General features: G+C 42.0%; 1 protein-coding gene and 1 long non-coding RNA gene across 3 annotated transcripts in view; one reads left to right on the top strand and one right to left on the bottom strand.

Moving 5' to 3' along the window:
* The window catches only part of SNAP25 (synaptosome associated protein 25), an 84,685-nt gene extending 80,908 nt beyond the window's left edge, over positions 1-3,777 (bottom strand). For both annotated transcript variants that reach the window (XM_061125933.1, XM_061125934.1), the window contains exon 1: positions 3,643-3,777. The gene's annotated coding sequence lies outside the window, so the exon portion shown is untranslated. The remainder of the gene's footprint in view (positions 1-3,642) is intronic.
* Positions 3,106-21,490, top strand: part of LOC133044548 (uncharacterized) — a 131,443-nt gene continuing 113,058 nt past the window's right edge. The window contains exon 1 of the long non-coding RNA XR_009689983.1: positions 3,106-3,372. This is a non-coding gene — a long non-coding RNA (uncharacterized LOC133044548). The remainder of the gene's footprint in view (positions 3,373-21,490) is intronic.

The following is a 21,490-nucleotide window of genomic DNA, read 5'->3' as shown; positions in this document are numbered from 1 at the left end:
CTTCAAAGGATAAAGCATTAACTCCTCAGTGTAGCATTCAAGGCCTTTCACAGATGGCTCCAACTCACTGTTCTAGCATATTCCCCTTTACAAGCTTCCCACTCCACCCAAATAGATGGGCATTTATAGGGTTTGCTGACCATAACTTGAGCTTGATTAACTTGTAGTTCTACCTATGCTGTAACTTTTACTTGGCAGACTTCCCCCCACCTCTCTCCAACCTCCAAAAGCCAGCTCAGGTTCTGTTTCTTCTCTCAGACCATTCTAGTCCACTGAAATATTGTCCTAAGAACTTTCATTCCTTACTTTTGGTCACATTCACTTAGCAAATAATTATATACTCCCTCATGATTTTCCTTCTACTCTTTTATTTGTTCTTTCTGGTATTATTTACAAATGTTTGTTGTTTATTGTTTTCATTAAGAGTACAAGATGTTAAACTTATTGAGATCAAAAACCATATAAGCATGAGATTTCATATCTTCAGTGGGGTTCATTTATGTATCTGGTGCTCACTGATTGATCAATATCTTTCAATCAGGTTTGTCTCTGCTGACAAGGGATGACATTGCAGAAATGTACCTAGCACTGAGGCTGAAAACACCAATTTTCTTCCCTTTTAGAGCTGTAAATTAGTTCCATGATGTGAGAAAAATAGTTTATTCATAGTGCATCATATAAAAAGTAGATTCATCTAATTTTAATCCTTCATGTCTTCTTTCTCAACTTCTCTCTCATTTCTCCTAATTGCCAACACCTACATGATCTGCTGAAGGCTGCCTGCTACAAGAAGAGGTGCTACTGGCAGACACCTCAGTCTTCTGGTTGATGGTCAATACTTAAGACTTTAGAAGTGTCTGTATATAATCTAATTCAGGGGCAGTTTGTGCTGTGTTTGTGCATGTGTGGTCATGAATGTTTAACAAAGTGAAAATAAAATAGTGAATTCTTGGGAGATTTTACCATGGAGAGGTTAATAAGATTACAAATTGCTTCATGTTCTGAATGCCAAGGTGGTAAAGCAGAAAATTCCAGCAAGCAAACGGGCAGGTACCATCGGAAGGTCTGTGTGTTAATATTTCCTGGCAAGTCTTTACATCCATCTACTTCTGCCTCTTCTCACTGTATTGCCCTGGAGTTTTTAAATTTAAAACTTAAGACAGGAAATATCTTGATGTTTTTCCCTTGAAGCTTGTCAATAATGTAAATGTTAAAATTCATGTTTCAATTATGTTTCTGTTTAATAAGCCATTAGCTCCATAACTGTGCACATCAACACTTCCTGCCAGATCTGTGCCCTTTGCCAGCTTCACTGCAGTCCTCTACCTCTGCCCCGCCGTCCCAGTCTTCCACTAGCAAACAAACCCAGCAGTAATTACTAATGACCAAGCACGTAATTCCGGAAGCGTTGAGCTTTTTCATTTGTCGCAACGACGCAGAGAGCTGTCTGGACATGCAGCATGAAGTCAAAGCATATTTAAAGATTCCTAGCCATCTTGTCTCCCCTCCTCCCATCACTAAAACACAGTTGTTTATTTCATCTGTAGACTGCAGAGTTATAAAATTCATCTATGCAGTTACATACACTTAAATAATAATTTTACATTTGTATCCAACAGCAGTTGAATATATACTTACATGGAACCACATAGTTATTCATAAAAAAATGTAAAACAGTAGGAAATAAATAGCCAGGAATGAAAGTACTTTCTCTATGTGGATAGGGCATTTGAGCACCTCTAGCATATAAATGATTGGACTTAATGACTAATTATCTCCAATATAAGATCTTATTTTAAGGCTTTTCAAGGGATCATGCTAACATTTATTTAATGTATGGTATCTACATTCTTACATATGATGCTGTTACTCTTATTTAACAACTACTCAGTGAGCACAATTTTGTTCCTGGTCATTTTATGTTGATTTTTGTCTATACCAAATGGCTGGAAGTATCCCTGTAACAATTTTTGTTCACTCAGAGGCTCAAAATGTCAGAATAGAAAATAGTTAAAGTACTTATCACTGCCTCAGCAAAATCCCGCAGTGCTGTAAAGGAAACCGCAGTAGATCTTTAGGTCAGAGTCCAGTTTCAGTCTAACACCATGGTCCTTCCATCTGCATCACACTGAAGGACGCAGTTGGATTCTTTTGAGGAAAACCAGTCTTAATGTTGTCAAAATCAGGAAATTATCCTGAGATAACCAATGTCCATAGGAAACACTCCCTCTCATTCTGAAACCACGGCCAAAGAGGTCAAATCTATACCCTACAAGACCCATAATATTTCTTAGAGATGTATTTTTATGGGTATGTGCTTGTGTTCATGCTTAATTACAAAGATGAAGGAGAGGAAGAGGGATTCACTGTTGAAGTTGATTCTGCTCAGTTCAACTACCCCCATATTTTTTTTATCAAATAGATACATGTCAAAATATATAATACTCCTATAAACAGATCGTGTTGGCATCTTCATATATACCCTATCCATGACCACCTAGGATCTGTAGACAGATCTAGTCTGTGTAATAAATAAGTAAATAAAACCCCTGATTTCCTACTGGAAGATAAGTACAGATCTTAAAAAATGTGTTTGTTTTCTACCTTAAAAAGGCGAGGGTAAGGAGTGGGAGAGGGTAACACAGAAAATTTTCACAAATGGACTTTTCTGAAGCTATGCAGGAGCTAAGGATGGGAACTGGTAATTGCCCGCAGAGGGGTCCGGTAGGCAGGATTTATTTTTTCCTTTTAACCTACTATGCCTGCTCTATTAGGGATATCCGAGAGACCGGAGTCTCAGAGAAGCGGTTTGGCCTGCAGCGCTGAAACCTCTAGCCCTGGCCAGGCGTCTGTGCCCCAGGTAGAAGCGGCTGGGCCGGACCGCTATCCGCGGTGCTGAAAGGTCGCGGAAGGCCAACGCAGTCCCCTGGTGTTGCTGTCCAGGGTGCTGAGCGCCGGCCGCCGCAGTCCCGGAGGCGAGCCCGAGCCCCCGCCCCCGCCAGTCTTCCGCAGAGCCCTCCCACCCAGCACTGCCCGCCCGCCTTCCGCCAGCCTGCTGTTGACGTGGAGCAGGCGGCATAAATCAAGTCTGTGGGGCAGGGAGGCTGCTGCGGCGGCTGCAGCTCAGCTTGCCCGGGGCGGGAACTCCCCTTTCTTTCGCCTCCCAGCGCCCACACCCTGCCTTCTACCTAATTCTTCCCTGGATAATAGCACCCTAACGACAGCAGTCATGATAATAAGGTCAGAACGACAGGGTTGGTTTGTTTTGATCTACAGAAGGAAAAACAAACAAACAAACAGCAGCCTAACACATCTCTGAAAACTGCATCGCAAAATGGAAGAGACAGAGGGTCCCATTACTGTTTCAAAAGAGTAAGTTATTCCGTACGTATTCTTGCGCTTCCACCCCATCGCTCCATCTGCACTATCCCCATTCACCCCTTCCCCAAGCAGCTCACCTCGAAAATACTTTATAAAGCCCTAGGCGGGAGTCTAGCCGGACGCGCACACACGGAATACCGCACCCTGGGCGCACAAATTATTGTATTTGCCCACGCTCACTTGCTCTGCCCAGCTGTGGTCCCTTCTGGGTATGCAGCCAGCCAGTGCCAGGACCACGACCTGGGGAGGGGGTCTCCTTACCTTGTCTTCTCCAGAGGGTGGTGTTCGCCCGGCCCCTGCAGGTTCCAAGTGCGGAGGAGCCGCGGAGCAGGGAGGGAAGGAAAGACAGCGCCTGACCTCCCCGAGGTTTTGTCTTCAGTGCAACGTGAGCTCTGCCCTCATCAAAGATGGCCGTCCCTTTTGACGTCAGCAGCTTTTAATAGCCATCTCCTGGAGGGGCGGGGAGGAAGTGTGTTGCGGGGAGGGCGGGGGGAGGACGCGGGCGGGGGTGGGAGGGGAGGAGCCGCGAGGTACTGAGCGCTTGACTCAGCTCCCAGCTCGCTTTACTGCAAAGCTTTGTATTTTAGACTTTTATAGACACCCGAACGGGACTATTATGATTCCACTTTAACACCCGGGAACGGGCAAATTCGTTTATCTCGCGCGACTGGTCTTCTGATATTGTTTTGTTTGTATAGGTGTGTGTCTGTATGTATATGTGTTATATACATGGAATATATGCGATTATATGTATACAAAAATTTTCCCCTGCTGAGCTGAGTCTTTGGTTGAGTCATGAAACGGAAGGGGAAGGCAGAGGAGGAGTAAGGGGGTGGGGGATTTCAGCTGCAACTTGCTTTTTCTAAAAAAGCTGGTCCGAAGGGGCATCCCTGTCAACCCCCACCAGCTCCATATATGGTCAGGCTACGTGGGTTGCTATTTTTATGAGTGATTTCTTCATTTCATCAAAGTAGCATCGAGGGCTTGGAGTTCACATTAATGCGGTCAGTTGCGGAGAGAGACTAGTACACGTTATTTTAAAGTACGTCAGAGCAATCACCACTGAGAGATTTCAAAGGAGTTGGGGGAAAGGGTAGGGAATGGTAGGTAGTTAACCCAACCAGCGTGGGTTTGCTGAGTTCAAGGCTTGGAGCTGAGAGTTGTTTGAGGAGGGCAAAATAGATGACGCTGTTTGGGTTTGAATTTGCAATCGGAGCCTAGGGTTTTATGTTGAACTTCTTAGGAACAGTCCACAGAGGCGCCGTATATGCCTTACAGGATCGACTAGGCTTCTGGGGAGCGGGTAGTATGTGGACGGCTACAGGTTCAAGGACTGCTGGGACGCTGCAAAATTCTGCTGGTTCATTCAGTGCGCAAACCCTGGGTACCAGACGAGGCTGGCCTTCCGATGCTCAAAACAGGACGTGGGCGAGAGAAGCTAGTAGTGCTGGTCACAGGAGAGATTAAAAAGAATAATCATAAAGCAATAATCTTGGCCTTTGTTGTGTGCTTTAGGCGCCAAGAAGGGGAGGAGCGGTGGAGGGCGCCTATGCAAATAGTCCCGCGGTGGCAGCCTCTCGGATGATTCATAGGTGTTGGGGAGGCTGTCTCGGGGCTCTCCGTGGGGAGGGCAAGCTGGGGAGCGCGTGGGAGGGGGACCTCGGCTGAGGAACTGTTTGTACTTTTCCGGGAAGGATGAGATTAGAAGTCGTGCCTCGCAGTGTTAAAATTTGATGGCCTCTTTTAGGCGATGGAAAATCCTTGTCTGGGGGTTGGGTGGGGGACAGCGTATAACTTCCACCCCCCAGACCCCGCAACCCACAACCCCGCTCTGAGGCATGAGAGTCAGCTTAGGTTTTTAATGCACAAGGAGAGAGAGAGACAGAACGAATCCCAGGAAACACAGGAGAGAAGCAGAGTTGTGAAGGGAACATTTATACCGAATAGAACTGTAAGAATTTAATAAACAATACCTTTAATTGAAATAAGTGAGTGTTGTTGTCTCTTTAAAGACTTCTTGACCAAAGGGCATTTTGAAATATTAATGTTTTCAACAATAATTAACAAATAGTGTTTGGGTTTTTATTAAACCTGGATTCTGAAAACAAGACGTGTTGCTGAAATGTGTTTGCTTCATCAAACATTTAAGATTCTTATACAGTTAAGAAGAAAATCTGCCTGGTCCTCAGATACTTGGCCATGAAACTCTTAGTTACAACTGTCACCTTCATTGTAGAGCAAGCTGGTATGGGCTGGGAGAAGTGAAGTGAATGCACTGATGTCACAGCAAAACCCTTTATGATCAGGATTTTTTTCCTCTAAGTGTGACTTTTTTTTTTTAGCCCATAAAAGTTGAGGGGTTGGGGAGCCTGCAGTGGGAAGAAACGAAATATGTGTATGGCCCTCAGTCTGAAAGTCATTCAGGCAGAAAATTTTGTGCAGGAATGGAGGAGGTGGGGGATTTTCCAGATTAAAAAAATAGTGAGACTGGAAAAGTACCCATGTCAGTGATGAAGGCTCACCCTGCAGCCGACAGCTCTGTGGCAGTCACAGGGGAGGACTGGCTTGGTATTCTGAATTTTCAACTGCGGATGCCCCACACTGACATCTTTAAGAATTACACACTGAGGAGGGAGTCAGGCTGATTCAAAGCATCACAGAAAACACCTCAAGCTCTCCAGGGTTATGCTGGGTGGAGGCAGCACTTCCCATTCTCTTGTGCTTCTGTTAAAAATGATGCTGCTTGAGATGTTCTTCATTTTGTTCTGAGAAAAGAATAAATCTAGAAAACGTAAACATTGGATAAATATAAGTCTATTCAGGAAGAACAGGCCTCTCTAAAGCATTTTAATATGATAATGAGATTTCCCCCCTAGGGTTTTCTCCTTGCTTGGTTAAAAAAAAAAAAAAATCCACAGTCATCCTTGCCAGTAGGGAACCAGCATATTTATGTTATTCAGGATCCATAAAGGCCTAAGCCATACAGAGAAGGAAAGTGATGGGAAATTTGCTCTGAAATGATTCAGCTGCCTGTGAGTTATTTCTACAAAGATCCAACATGTAGAGTAACGAATGCTTAGGAACTCATTTGATGAATAATGAGAAAATTACCTGCTCTGCTGGATGGATATTTACACTATGCTAATTTAGTCTCTGAAGCTTTTTCTGGTAGACCATGTGCCAAAGTATCCTGGTTTGCAGTAACTCCAGATGTAAGATATTTAGTTTATATCTCCCAGGTAAGGTACAAGATACAAACTTCCCTGGTGGCTCAGATGGTAAGGCATCTGCCTGCAATGCAGGAGACCTGGGTTTGATCGCTGGGTCAGGAAGATCCCCTGGAGAAGGCAATGGCACCCCACTCCAGTACTCTTGCTTGGAAAATTTCATGGACGGAGGAGCCTGGTGGGCTACAGTCCATGGAGTCGCAAAGAATCAGACACGACTGGGTGACTTCACTCTCACTGTCTCTCACAAAGAATAATTATAAAAAAGTTTTCATAACATGTTATAAGGTCTTTCCAAAGTCAGTTTGCAAGTAGTTTAGAACTAGCCCAGCTCAGAACCCTCTTCTCCAAGATCATACCTATGAACAATATTTCAAAATATTGTGAGTGCACAAGAATACACAATTTGACAGATCAACCATTTTAATTCCTTGGTTTCCTTTCCATGTGGCTTACTTGCCGTTTTCTCTTTATACATTTTTCCAGCTCTGACCCCAACCCCTGCCCCATTTATAGACAATTACTTAATAGTACCTGGGGAAAACGTAAATGCTCTAAATCTAAACTCATTGTTCCCTGAAACCTCTGAGGCAGAGACATATCTTGTAAGAGGTAGAAGGAGGACTAAGGATGTTGGTTTCTGTTTCTGGCTTGCTGTGTTGGAAAAGAAAAATAAGACTGCACCTCAAAATTTCAAATAACACCTCATTCCTCACTAAGAACAACATTGTAGGATGGAAGAAGAAGTACTTAGCAGCCAGATGTTGAGTGCTTCCGAACTCCTAGTGCTTAATGCATCAAAATTGTAGGGTCTCTTTTGTAGCGAATGCATCCTAGGATGCTCTCCAATACCGAGATATGAAGGTGGTCAAGCAGGGAGGAAGGACCTTGTGGCAGGGACAAAAGGAAGGAGAAAATAGTAGCTGAAATTAGCAAGTTTTCAAAGGGCTATTTGAAAGCGATCACAATATCCCTTTAGTAAGTCTTTCAAGAATTTTATTAGGTATTTTATAAATTTATTAGGTATTAATAATTTTATTATTAATATATTATAAAAATAAATTTATTATTTAGGCATTAAATTTTCTAAACTTATTATTTATAAAGCTATTTAATTTTTAATAAATTTATTTATAAATTTATTTATTTTATAAAAATTTATAAATTTATTATTTATAAAAAATAAATTTTATTTATAAATTATTTTATCTGTAACCTCTCTGTACCTTGGTCCTCTCAAGGGTTAAATGGGGACAATAATTATAACCAACTCACCAGGAAATTGTGAAGTAATGATTCAGTAAATCTCTCAATTTGATGAGACTTTTAACTTTTCCTCTAAGTAGTGACATAACTGCTTTAATATGAAGGGTTGATTTTTTTCATTAGCTGCTAAAGAAATATGTATCAATTAATGACTCTGGTTTCTTCACCTGTATTGGTTCATTCATTTACTCAACATTTGCCTGCCATATGCTTGACACTGGAATATATTGGGATTTTAGTAAAACAGAGTGGGGAATTGAGGATTAGAGAGGTTAAGTAATCTAACCATAGCTAATAAATGATACAGCTGGAATTTGTGCTTTGGTATAGACTGGAATCACTGTGGTTTAGTACAGACTCTGCCAGGCCCATTGAACTTACTCCATCTGTATCTCTCCAGGGAAACAGAACCAATAGATAATGAATATATGTAGAGAGAGACATACATTCTCTCTCCCCCATACTACCCTCCTCCTTCTTGCTCTCTAATATGTCTGTGTGTGTATATGTATCTGTACTCCGTACATATATGTATGTATGTGTGTATATATATATATATATATGCAAAGACATTTACTGTAAGGAATTGGCCCACATGATGATGGAGTCTGACAAGTCTCAAGACCTGCAGGATGAGTCAACAAGCTGGAGATCAAAGACACCAAGCCAATGATGGTGTAGTTTTAGACCAAAAGCCAGCAGGCTCAAGATTCATGGAGAACCATTGTTTCAGTTTGAATCTGAAGACAAGGAAAAGCCAGTGTCCCAGTTTAAAGGAAGCCAGGCAAGAGGAATTCTGTTACTTGGGGGAGAATCAGCCTTTTTGTTCTACTCAGGGCTTTAGCTGATTGGATGAGGACCACCACGTTAGGGAGGGCAATCTACTTCATCAGTCTATTGATTTAAATGTTAATTTCATCCAAAGACACTCTCAGAGAAATGTTTGACCAGATATCTGGGTACCCTGTGGCTCAGTCAAGTTGACATAAAAAATTAGCCCCCATACCCTCCCTTTTCAGGTAACATCAACATATTATGGTTTCTGTATGACTAATTTCTTTAGCAGCTTTAAGGTTCCATCTGCTAATGGGCTTACCAGGTGGCACTGGTGGTGAAGAAGCCATGTGCCAATGCAAGAGGCCTAAGAGATACCAGTTAGATCCCTAGGTTTTGGAAGATCCCCTGGAGGAGGGCATGGCAGCCCACTCCAGTATTCTTGCCTGGAGAATCCCGTGGACATAGGAGCCTAGCGGATTACAGTCCATAGTGTCGCAAAGAGTTGGACATGACTGAAGCGACTTTGCATGCATGCATGCTGCTAATGGGATGAGTCTATGGATCACTGACCATAGGTTTGGTTGGGATGAATTTCAAGACAAGATCAAGGCTGGGAAGATGATTACTTGGAATAAGCAGAAGAAATGCAGTCCAAATAAAAGAATGCCAAGTACAATCAAGGAGGGAATTCAGAGATCAATACCTAATAAGGAGCATAAATAAAAATTGGGTCAGAAGAAACACTCAAAATATGCTTGAGAGAGTCAGCCAGAAGTCAGAACAGAATGTCAATATCAATGTCAGCTACTGTTTTTGAGGGGATGATATGAGATCTTCAATAAGAATTGATTCCAAGAGCCAGGAACTCTGGCAGTGAAAATCAGGTTGGGATGGGTTGGTTTGAATAATTCAGGATATGGCTGGGATGGAGCAAGTCTCTCTAGGGTCGTTCTGTTACTGTTGGCCATGAAAAGCAGTGCAGTTCTGCCAGCTAACAGGTACCAGGCTGGGCAAGGCACTCTAATATCTCAGCAGATAGCATCAATGATCTATTGCTCATATCCAACGGACTTTCCATCTCTTTTAACCTCTGACTTCACTTGACGATTTGTACAACTCATTCCATGTCCTAAAGTGCTCTCTCAATGTGCTCTCATCTGTTTCTACCTTCTCTGTTGACTGCTCATTTTCTGCAGCATTTGGGGTGAAGAGTAAAATTGTGGTGTCCCACATGTTAAGCTGGACATTTCCCTGAGCCCTGCACATATACCCATGGAACATGTCCTGACTCTACATCATGAAAACTTTAATACGCTAAGCCAAAGAGAAGAATATTGAACAGTTCACATTTGTACAAAGTGTAAAGCACTGTCACACATGTGATCTCTTTTTATTCTCACAATTCTCTGAGGTATGGGCTTCCCTGATTGCTCGGGTGATAAAGGATCCACCTGCAATGCAGGAGACTCTGTTTTGATTCCTGGGTTGGGAAGATCACCTGGAGTAGGAGATGGCAATGAATTCCAGTATTCTTGCTTGGAGAATTCCATGGCAAGAGGAGCCTGGTGAGCTACAGTTCATGGGGTCACAAAGAGTCAGATACAACTAACTCTTTCACTTTATATTCCAAGTCCCACCTTCTTTCATGATCTTCATTCCTAGCTTCTTACTGAATACTCTGTCATCTGAAGAGTCAAAGGCATTTCGAATTGAACATATTTATGCATCAATTCATTGCTTCCACCCTCTTCCTCTTAAATCCTTTTTATAAAATTCTTTTCTTTAAAGAGGATAATATGAGGTATTTATCTGGTCTAGTCTTACATCTGATGCATATTCCTATTCAGTTCAGTTCAGTTCAGTTCATTTACTCAGTCATGTCCAACTCTTTGCAACCCCATGAATCACAGCACACCAGGCCTCCCTGTCCATCACCAACTCCCAGAGTCTACTCAAACTCATGTCCATCGAGTCGATGATGCCATCCAACCATCTCATCCTCTGTCAACCCCTTCTCCTTCTGCCCTCAATCTTTCCAAGCCTCAGGGTCTTTTCAAATGTGTCAGCTCTTCGCATCACGTGGCCAAAGTCCTGGAGTTTCAGCTTCAGCATCAGACCTTCCAGTGAACATCCAGGACTGATCTCCTCTAGGATGGACTGGTTGGATCTCCTTGCAGTCCAAGGGACTCTCAAGAGTCTTCTCCAACAACACAGTTCAAAAGCATCAATTTTTTGGCATTCAGCTTTCTTCACAGTCCAACTCTCACATCCATACATGGCCACTGGAAAAACCATAGCCTTGACTAGATGAACCTTTGTTGACAAAGTAATGTCTCTGCTTTTTAATATACTATCTAAGTTGGCCATAACTTTCCTTCCAAGGAGTAAGCATCTTTTAATTTCATGGCTGCAATCACCATCTGCAGTGATTTTGGAGCCCCCAAAAATAAAGTCAGCCACTGTTTCCACTGTTTCCCCATCTATTTCCCATGAGGTGGTGGGACCAGATGCCATGATCTTAGTTTTCTGAATGTTAAGCTTTAAGCCAACTTTTTCACTCTCCTCTTTCACTCTCATCAAGAGGCTTTTTAGTTCCTCTTCACTTTCTGCCGTAAGGGTGGTGTCATCTGCATATCTGAGGTTATTGATATTTTTTCCGGCAATCTTGATTCCAGCTTGTGCTTCCTCCAGCCCAGCGTTTCTCATGGTGTACTCTGCACATAAATTAAATAAGCAGGGTAACAATATACAGCCATGACATACTCCTTTTCCTATCTGGAACCAGTCTGTTGTTCCATGTCCAGTTCTAACTGTTGCTTCCTGACCTGCATATAGTTTTCTCAAGAGGCAGGTCAGGTGGTCTGGTAATCCCATATCTTTCAGAATTTTCCACAGTTTATTGTGATCCACACAGTCAAAAGCTTTGGCATAGTCAATAAAGCAGAAATAGATGTTTTTCTGGAACTCTCTTGCTTTTTCGATGATCCAGTGGATGTTGGCAATTTGATCTCTGGTTCCTCTGTCTTTTCTGAAACCATCTTGAACATTTGCAAGTTCATGGTTCACGTATTGCTGAAGCCTGGCTTGGAGAATTTTGAGCATTACGTTACTAGCATGTGAGATGAGTGCAATTGTGCAGTAGTTTGAGCATTCTTTGGCATTGCCTTTCTTTGAGACTGGAATGAAAACTGACCTTTTCCAGTCCTGTGGCCACTGCTGAGTTTTCCAAATTTGCTGGCATATTGAGTGCAGCACTTTCACAGCATCATCTTTTAGGATTTGAAATAGCTCAACTGGAATTCCATCACCTCCACTAGCTTTGTTCATAGTGATCCTTTCTAAGGCCCACTTGACTTCACATTCTAGGATGTCTGGCTCTAGGTGAGTGATCACACCATCGTGATGATCTGGGTCATGAAGATCTTTTTCGTACAGTTGGTCTGTGTATTCTTGCCACCTCTTCTTAATATCTTCTGCTTCTGTTAGGTCCATACCATTTCTGTCCTTTATCAAACGCATCTTTGCATGAAATGTTCCCCTGGTATTTCTAATTTTCTTGAAGAGATTGCTTGTCTTTCACATTCTGTTGTTTTCCTCTATTTCTTTGCATTGATTGCTGAGGAAGGCCTTCTTATCTCTCCTTGCTATTCTTTGGAACTCTGAATTCAGATGGGAATATCTTTCCTTTTCTCCTTTGCTTTTCACTTCTCTTCTTTTCACAACTATTTGTAAGGCCTCCTTAGATAACCATTTGGCCTTTTTGCATTTCTTTTCCATGGGGATGGTGTTGATCCCTGTCTCCTGTACCATGTCACAAACCTCCGTCCATAGTTAATCAGGCACTCTGTCTATCAGATCTAGTCCCTTAAATCTATTCCTCACTTCCACTGTATAGTCATAAGGGATTTGATTTAGGTCATACCTGAATGATATAGTGGTTTTCCCTACTTCCTTCAATTTAAGTCTGAATTTGGCAATAAGAAGTTCATGATCTGAGAGCCACAGTCAGCTCCCGTCTTGTTTTTGCTGACTGTATAGAGCTTCTCTATCTTTGGCTGCAAAGAATATAATCAATCTGATTTTGGTGTTGACCATCTGGTGATGTCCATATGTAGAGTCTTCTCTTGTGTTGTTGGAAGAGGGTGTTTGCTATGACCAGTGTGTTCTCTTGGCAAAACTCTGTTAGCCTTTGCCCTGCTTATTTCTGTACTCCAAGGCCAAATTTGCCTGTTACTCCAGGTGTTTCTTGACTTCCTACTTTTGTGTTCCAGTCTCCTATAATGAAATGGACATCTTTTTTGGGTGTTAGTTTTAAAAGGTCTTGTAGGTCTTCATAGAACCATTCAACCTCAGCTTCTTCAGGGTTACTGGTTGGGGCATAGACTTGGATTATCGTGATATTGAATGGTTTGCCTTGGAAACTAACAGAGATCATTCTGTCATTTTTGAGATTGATTTACAATTGTTGAGTACTCGGTATTGGGCATTGTGATGTGTGCTTTACATGTATGATAGCTTAAGGTGAACAGTGTTGGATTTGTGATTCCTGAAGAAGATTTAGCTTCAGGACCAGGGACCAGGCTTGATCACTCTAGAGCTTTTGTGTAGCAGAGCTTTATTAAAGTATGAAAGGGGATAGAGAAAGCTTCTTACACAGACATCAGAAGGGGTAGGGAGAGTGCCCCCCTCACTAGTCTAAGCAAGGGAGTTCTATACTTTTTAAATTAGTTATTAAATAAATCAAAAGAATGTCTCAAGGTTGTCAAGACCTGTGGAGACCCACTGTCATAATTTACATTTTAAGATAACAGGATTAGCCAGAATGTTTTCAGAAAGGAGAAACTGTCCTTAACAGGATACACTGTTGTTATATAATCCTTAGTACAGAGTTTAAACTGAATTGTTTGTTGTGTAATCATCAGTTACAGGCTTAAAGAAAGGAACGTTTTATATGACTAAGACTAAGGAATGTAGAGACAGAGAGAGAAAAAAATTGTTTGTCATTTCCTCCTCCTTGAGAATTCCAGACCCCTTTCTCCTTCTTGAGGGCTCTGGACCCCTTTCTTCTCCTTGGGGACCCTGGGCTTCTTATCAATCTGCCTAGGAATTGACTCTCTCATTCCCCCTTTTCTTTTAGGAGAATTATGTTGCCAAGAGAATGGGGCATCATTTTCATTCCATAACTACTTCCTGGTGTTGAGAGGTGTCATCCCTAAATTGTTAAGGCAGCATATTCTCCTAACCCTCATATCAAGGGTCTCTGATCCAGGAGCCCCAAGTAATAGTTGGAGGAGGTTGTGGCACTTCTAGGAGCCTGGACAACCGTTTGTAACTTAAAAGCCTTCAGACAGTTAGAAACAAACCCCATTGCACAGTTACAGATGTAAGGCAAAACAGTCATTAAGCCAAGTTAAAACAATCAAAATTAAAAGTCACATTATGTCCATAGTTACATCAGTCCATCTTAGGATTGTTAGATGTCATCAGATCAAGAAGAGGCGTTACATATGATTGTTGCTGGTGAAGGTATTCTCAGAGTTGAAGAAAGTCCTTTTCTTGAAGTGGAGAAACCCATCATGGGAAGCCTTCAGTTGATGAGGAGGTTGAAAAGCTGAAAGCTGAGTCACATAGTTAATTCTAAGGCTTCAGGATCTGTGACAATATCTGTGCACAAAAAGTGTCTGCCATAGAAATAGTCCCTTCTTAGGGGCAGTTCGAGCCCTCATTAAAGCCATGGGTGAAACTTTAAACTAACTGTCTTGTGTTTCCAGAGTTAGCTTGTACAGATGCCTCTTAATAATGTCTTTAGCCTTTTTAACTTTTTCTGAAGATTGGGGTCCCCAGGAATAGTGTGATATTCTATTCCTCAAGCTTTTGTCACCCCTTGAGTTATATCAGCTTTAAAGGTGGAGTATTGTTGTTCTGAATTTTAGAGTTTAAGATCCCACTTACATCATGAGACGTCAGTACAGTAAGATTTTGCCCATTCTTTAACCTCGGGCTTTAGTGGATACTGCTTTTGCTATGAAAATAGGTGAGGGTTATTGAGCTTAATAATAATAGGAACAGCATTTTGTGCTCGACCCATAGTTTTTCCATCAGCCCACACTCTAGGATTTACATTTTGTTCAATTAATGGGAGAGAAAGAGCAGGCTCCATGTTCATGAAAACGGAGGCCTAGACCTTGTTCAGTATATCTCTCCCCAGAAGGGGTGAGGGAGACTCCGGCACGAATAGAAACTCATGAGAAAATTAGTACAGAGTCCCAGTTGCAGCTTAAAGGATGACTGAAATAATAACACTTGCTTATACAGAGAGTCCCATTACAGCAGTGTGTCAGGAGGAAAGCGGGCCAGGGGCTTCAGTGAGGACAGAGGAAGTTGCCCCCAGTGTCCAAAAGGAAATCAACCTGATTGGCCCCCCACCGTTATTAACACCTGGGTTTCCGCAGATGTTATTAGAACAGGGGCTTGTGGGGGGACCCCTGTGCACCTTCAGTCCTGATTATTTTGAGAGTCTGACCCCTGGGGCCTAGGCCTCAGAGGGCTGTCTTTTCTCCAGTGTGGTCCTTTACAGACTGGACATGGAGCCAGGAGCGGCTTCAATGCCAATCTCACTTGAGGTGCCCCTCCTTTCCACAGGAATAACAGGTCTGTCCCTTTTCACCTGGGTCCCTCTGGGCATTTTTCTCTTCAGGCTGATTCTTAGCAGTTTTTACAGCCATCACCAGAGAATGGGCCTTGTCTTTGGTTCTTTTCTATTGTCATTTATCCTCCTCATATTCTCTACTGTAATATATTGTCTGAGCCAGATTAACAGTTTTTCTAAAGACTGATTTGGTCCGAATGCCTGTTTTAGTAACTTACAGCAGATATTCGGTGCTGACTGAGTGAGAAATTCGGAATCAATGTCAGTAAACTTGTGGAGAGCCTCCCATAGTATATCTAAGAATTTACCAGGAGTTTCCTTCTCTCCCTGTTCTATGTCAGTCAACTTAGCATAGTTTAAAGTCTTAGTGTGTGCTTGCTTAAGTCCTTTAAGAATACATCCAGCAAAGCCGTTCTGTTATTGGAACCACTTGGCTCCCAGTAGGAAGGAGGTCTATTTCCCCTTGTCTCATGTTCAAGCCATTCATCTCCAAAAGTAGCAGCTTCCCCCAAAACTCAAGTTTTTGAGTGGGGAATCAGTGTCTGCCCCAAGACATGTGTTCCGCCTCTCCAAGTAGCATCATAAAGTAAAGTTAGTCCTATAAAGCCTTCTATGTACCCTTTGGATCCTCTAAATAGTCTCAACCACAATTGGGACTTTGAATTTCTACCTAGACTGAGGCAACCCCTCCTGGAAGGGTGCCCTGATTCTCATCCTGTTAAGTTGGGAACCCCAGATATAGGGGCAAAGTAAGAGGACAGGAGGGAGCTGAAGGTTTCACACCCAAATCTGCACCCTTAGGACATAAGTCTGGCATGTCTCACAGAGACATAGAGCAACACATATGGCACTTCTACTAATTACCCTTGTTTTCTACAGAACCGATCTAATTATGAAACAGTATTATTATTGAGACCCTTCAACAGCAGGTTAATGTTCCTGATCTTCCAAAGGATACTGTGGCAATTCAGCATCACAGAAGAAGATCAGGAGTGTCTTTTTTAAATTCTGGGGATTAAACTTATCCCAGTTTTCAAAAAAACATTTTAAAGGAGTGGTTACAGAACTGTTAGCTCCCATCTGTAAGAGAGAAAAAAGCGGCATCCCCAGCTGTGGCTTCTTTCCACCAGAGGCATCCCTCCCTGCTCTAGATGGGGGTGTAGACAGACTCTCCACTGAAGGTATCCTTCCCTGGTCGGACTTGGTCTGTCCCTTACTGATGCAGGTGCCTTACTCCTCCCTCCTGGTTCTACCACCGAGGTCTGGTGGAGATGCACCAGGGGTAGAGCTGATGGCGTCCCAGATTGACGTCCGGTTCCTCACCATTAAGAACTTTGTCTGGTTTTTGCCCCTTTTCCTCTGATGCCACCCACGGTGGAGCAGAGTAGCCTTGTGGAATGTTTCCCAAGCTGGGACTCCTAGGGACAGCATCCGTGTTCCACGTGACTATGCACTCTCCTGAGTACAGTCCTGATCGCAGCAGAAGCGGTGAGTCAGAGCCACATCAGTGTATGTGATGGTGAAAGCGTTGGCCAGCGAGGGAAAAAGTGATTTTTGTCCTCAAGCTACTAGGACCAATCCTTCCAGTTCATTTCCATGGATTCCACAGAAAGAATATCTAGGGAGTTGAGACCAAAGTCATCAGAGAGCCTCCTCTGGTCTGCTAAGAGCTAGCACGACCAAAGGAAGAAGCCCATTTCGCTTCCAATCTGACCAAGTCCTGCAATTCAGGATCTGGGTCCTCAAAAGCCTCATAGTCACCAGCAGTGCTTTTATCCACATAGATAGGAGGTACAGCCATGACAAAGACTCACTTTCAGGTCACTGGCCCCTGAGGCAGGCAACCACGAGAGTGACCTCCAGCCTGAGAGACGTTCCTGGAGCTAGAGCTCTGCCTAGATCCCACACGTGCTGCTGGAGCTAGAGCTCCACCTCGCCCCAGATGTACTCCTAGTGACTTCCTAGCAAAGCTTGCCTATCTAGCAAGGCTAAGCACTTCCATCCATGGGGTCTAAGTAGAAGTACACAATAACAGCACGGATCACAAGTCTATGATTCAACAGATTATGTTAGTAGTTCTAATTCCCCATGCAATCATGAAATGGTCAAAGAGACCAGGAAAAGGTGACCAAGAAAGGAAGGTTCATTCTACATGCTTTGCCCATCTCTGGCTGCTCCCCTTGCAGGGATGTTGGGGGTCTCTTGGCATTGGCACGTCAATATAAACCCCCAACAAGGTTCCCCTTGCTGGGGCTACCTTCAGTCATTAGGTGGCACTGCGAAACTGCAGCGCAGGGCTCATCACTTGCGTTGCGTAGGGCGTGTCATTCACTCACACAAGAAGCAGAAAACGTGTATACTGAGAAAGCAGAGAGGCTAGAGCTCTTACTGTTCTTATTTTCTCCTGAAGATCCCAGACAGCTCCCAAGATGATAGTTTATGGTGAACGGTGTCAGATTCATGATCTCTGAAGAAGATGATTTAGCTTCAGAAACAGGGACCAGGCTTCATCACGCAAGAGCTTTTGTATAGCAGAGTTTTATTAAAGTGACAGAGAAAACTTCTGACATAGACATCAGAAGGGGGATGGAGAATGTCCCCCTCACCAGTCTAAGCAAGGGAGTTCTATACTTTTTTAATTAGTTATTAAATAAATCAAAAGAGTGTCTCAAGGTTGTAAAGATCTTAGGAGACCCACTCCCATAATTTACATTTTAAGATAACAGGATTAGCCAGAATGTTTTCAGAAAGGAGAAACTGTTCCTCAAGCATTGTTGTTGTATAATCCTTAGTCCAGAGTTTAAACTGAATTGTTTGTTGTGTAATCATCAGTTCAGGTCTTAAAGAAAAAAATGTTTTATGTGACTAAGACTAAGGAATGGAGAGAGAGAGAGATGCTTGTCCTTTCCTCCTCCTTGAGAATTCCAGGCCCCTATCTCTGCTTTGAGAGCCCCAGACCCCTTTCTCTTCCTTGGGGACCCCAGACTTCTTATTAACCTGCCTAGGAATTGACTCTCTCATGTCAATAAGCACGTTAAATCCTCACAGCAACCCCCTGAGAATACAGTTATTGGCCCATTTCAGATGTAGAAACTGAACTGAGACAAATAAGCGACATGGCTAGAAATTGGCTTAGCTGAGATTTGCCCTGTCTGACAATACAGCCATGCTTTTCACCCCTGCATTATAACTCCGCTTCATAAAGATCCTGTGCTAGAGTGCTTCTTAAGCTTTGATAGTCAGTGGTCTTGAGGAGGAGCTTGAAATTCTATCAAGCCCCTAAGTAGTGTCATTGCTGCTGATCCATGGATAACACTTCAAATAGCAAGACTCTGATTAGTTTGGCCAAGTGGTAGTCCAGCTTGGACTTGAAAACCTGCAGTTGTACGGGACTCACTACCGTTTCAGAAAGGCAAGGCTTTTCATACACAGATGGCTCTAATCACTGTGAGACTTCCCTTTTGCATTTTATTGCTCAGAGTGGCCCAAATCCGGCTTTCTTGAGGCAGCACAGTAGAGACTCACAAACCAAATGGCCTGTGCTTATACCCTGGCTCTGCTCTCAACTGAGTGACTTTGGACAAGTTATTCAGCTGTTTTTTTCTCAGCTTCCTCATTTTAAAAATTAAAGTATCATTGACCCACACTACTATGTTAGTTCTAAGCACATAACATAATGATTCAGTATTTCTATACATTAAGCAATGATCATCATGACAAGTCTAGTTACCATCTGTCAGCAAAGTTATTACAATATTATTGACTGTATTCCTCATGCTATACATTTATTTTGTACTATCATCCCCATGACTCATTTATTTTGAAACTGGAACTTTGTACCTCTTAATCTCCTTCACCCACCTCCCTCTGACAACCACCTGTTTGTTGTCTATATCTATGAATTTGTTTCTGTTTTATTATGTTTGTTCATTTCTTTTGTTTTTAGATCCCACATATAAGTGAAATCATACAGTATTTGTCTTTCTATAATTTATTTCACTTGGCAAAATGCCCTCTAGATCTAGCCATGTTGGTACAAATGATAAGATTTTATTTTTTAATGGCTGAGTAATGTTCCATTGTATATATATGTATAAAATATTAATATATATGTGTATCATACCTTCTTCATTCATTTATCCATCAATGGGCACACTTTGGTTGCTTCCATATCTTGGCTGTTGTAAATAATGCTACTATGAACATATGGATGCATATATCTTTTCAAATTATTGTTTTTATTTTATTCAGGAAAATATCCAAGAGTGAAATTGATGGGTTGTATGGTAGTTTTATTTTTAATTTTTTGAGGAGACTCCATACTGTTTTCCATAATTGCTTTACCAATTTGCATTTTCATCAACAGAAAAATAGGGTTCCCTTTTTTCCACATCTTTGCCAATATTGCTATTTATTGTCTTTTTGATAATAACCATTCTAACAGGTGTGAGATGATATCTCTGTGCTTTTGATTTGCTTTTCCCTGATGATTAGTGATGTTGAACATTTTTTCATGTGCCTGTTGGCACATGTGCCTGGCAACATGTGCCTGTTGGCCACCTCTATGTCTTCTTTAGAAACATGTTTATTCAAGTCCTCTTTCCATTCTTAGTTGCATTGTTTGTTTTTTGATGTTGAGTTGTATGAGTTTTTAAAAATATATTTTGGATATTTGCCCCTTATCAGATATGTCATATACAAATATCTTCTCCCCTTCAGTAGACTGCCATTTTGTTTTGTTGATGGTTTCCTTTGCTATGCAAAAGTAGTTTAGTTTGATGTAGTTCCATTTGTTTATTTTTGCTTTTGTTGCCCTTGCACAAGGAGACATACCTCCAAAAATATTGCTGAGACCAAAGAGCATACTTAGGTGCTTAATTAACAATATCACAAGATGTCTTGTTTACTAAAGTAATACCCAGACGCATCTTAGTATTCTCCTTTTCTGGCTTTTCTTCATCTTCTCAACTCTCTGGGCTCAGGTCAAGACCTTTCCTCCTCTCTATACACTCATTTCTTGGTGATTTTATCCGATTCTTCACAGGTGGCGCTAGTGGTAAAGAACCTCCCCGGCAATGCAGGACACTTAAGAGACACAGATTTGACCCCTGGGTGGGGAAGATCCCTTGCAGAAGGAAATGACAACCCACTCCAGTATTCTTGTCTGGAGAATCCCATGGACAGAGGAGACTGGCGGTCTACAGTCCATAGGATCGCACAGAGTCAGACACGACTGAAGAGGCTTAGCACGGAGCACACATAGCACATAGAACCTAAAGTAGCATTTATCTATTAATGCTCTCATATTTACATGTTTAGTCCTGTTTATCTCTTGAACCCAAGCTTGTACTCCACACATGCACTTAAATAAAAAGTAAATGTGGATTTATAACCTAGCATGAAGAATTTGTGATTTTTAACTCCAAAATGACTCCTCTCCCTTTGTTCCCTATGTTATAAATGGCAACTACATTCATCTACTTTCTCAGGAAGAAGATGAAAAATCTTATTTCACTCATCTCTTTCACATGTACATCTAACCCGTAAGCAAATGTTCTATTGTCAATACATTTTAAAAATTCAGTGACTTCTCAGCTTCCCATAGATCCTTTCTTAGTTTAAGCCAACATCATTTCTCAGTGAATTATTAAAAGTAAATTCCTAATTTGTCTCCTAGTCCCTACTTCTCCACATAGCTGCCACAGTGACACTTTTCAAAGGCAAGTCTTTCTCAAAAATGTTTGATGGTTCCTATCACACTTAGAGCTCTTCTCTTGACCTGTAAGATCACGTTGCTTGGCCAGCTCTCTAAATTTCTTTCCCAGGGCTCTCTCTCCACTTCTCTTCATTGCAGTCGTATTGGCCTTATTGTTCACTGTACAATCAAACTCACTCCCACCTCAGGACCTTTGCCTTTGCCTTACCCAAAGCACTACCCGAAACACTTGTCCACACTCATGTCTCATTTTCTCAATTGCTACTTTTTCAAAGGAACCGTCTCTGAAAATCCAAAGTAGCTGAGCTTGGTTAATCTTCAATTCACTATCATTCTTTATTTTTTCACTCTGAATTATTTTTCTTTATAACACTTCTCTGCTCTTGACTTTTTCTATTGGTTTATTTATCTACATCTTATTTTGAAGAGGCAACAATTGTCAATGACATTAGCTTTTCCTTTGGGTAAAGTTTT

Source organism: Dama dama, chromosome 23 (assembly GCF_033118175.1).
Source record: "Dama dama isolate Ldn47 chromosome 23, ASM3311817v1, whole genome shotgun sequence".
In the NCBI taxonomy this organism is placed as follows: domain Eukaryota; kingdom Metazoa; phylum Chordata; class Mammalia; order Artiodactyla; family Cervidae; genus Dama; species Dama dama.
The sequence above is the reverse complement of the archived record's forward strand: the minus strand, read 5'-3'. Positions and strand labels throughout refer to the sequence as shown.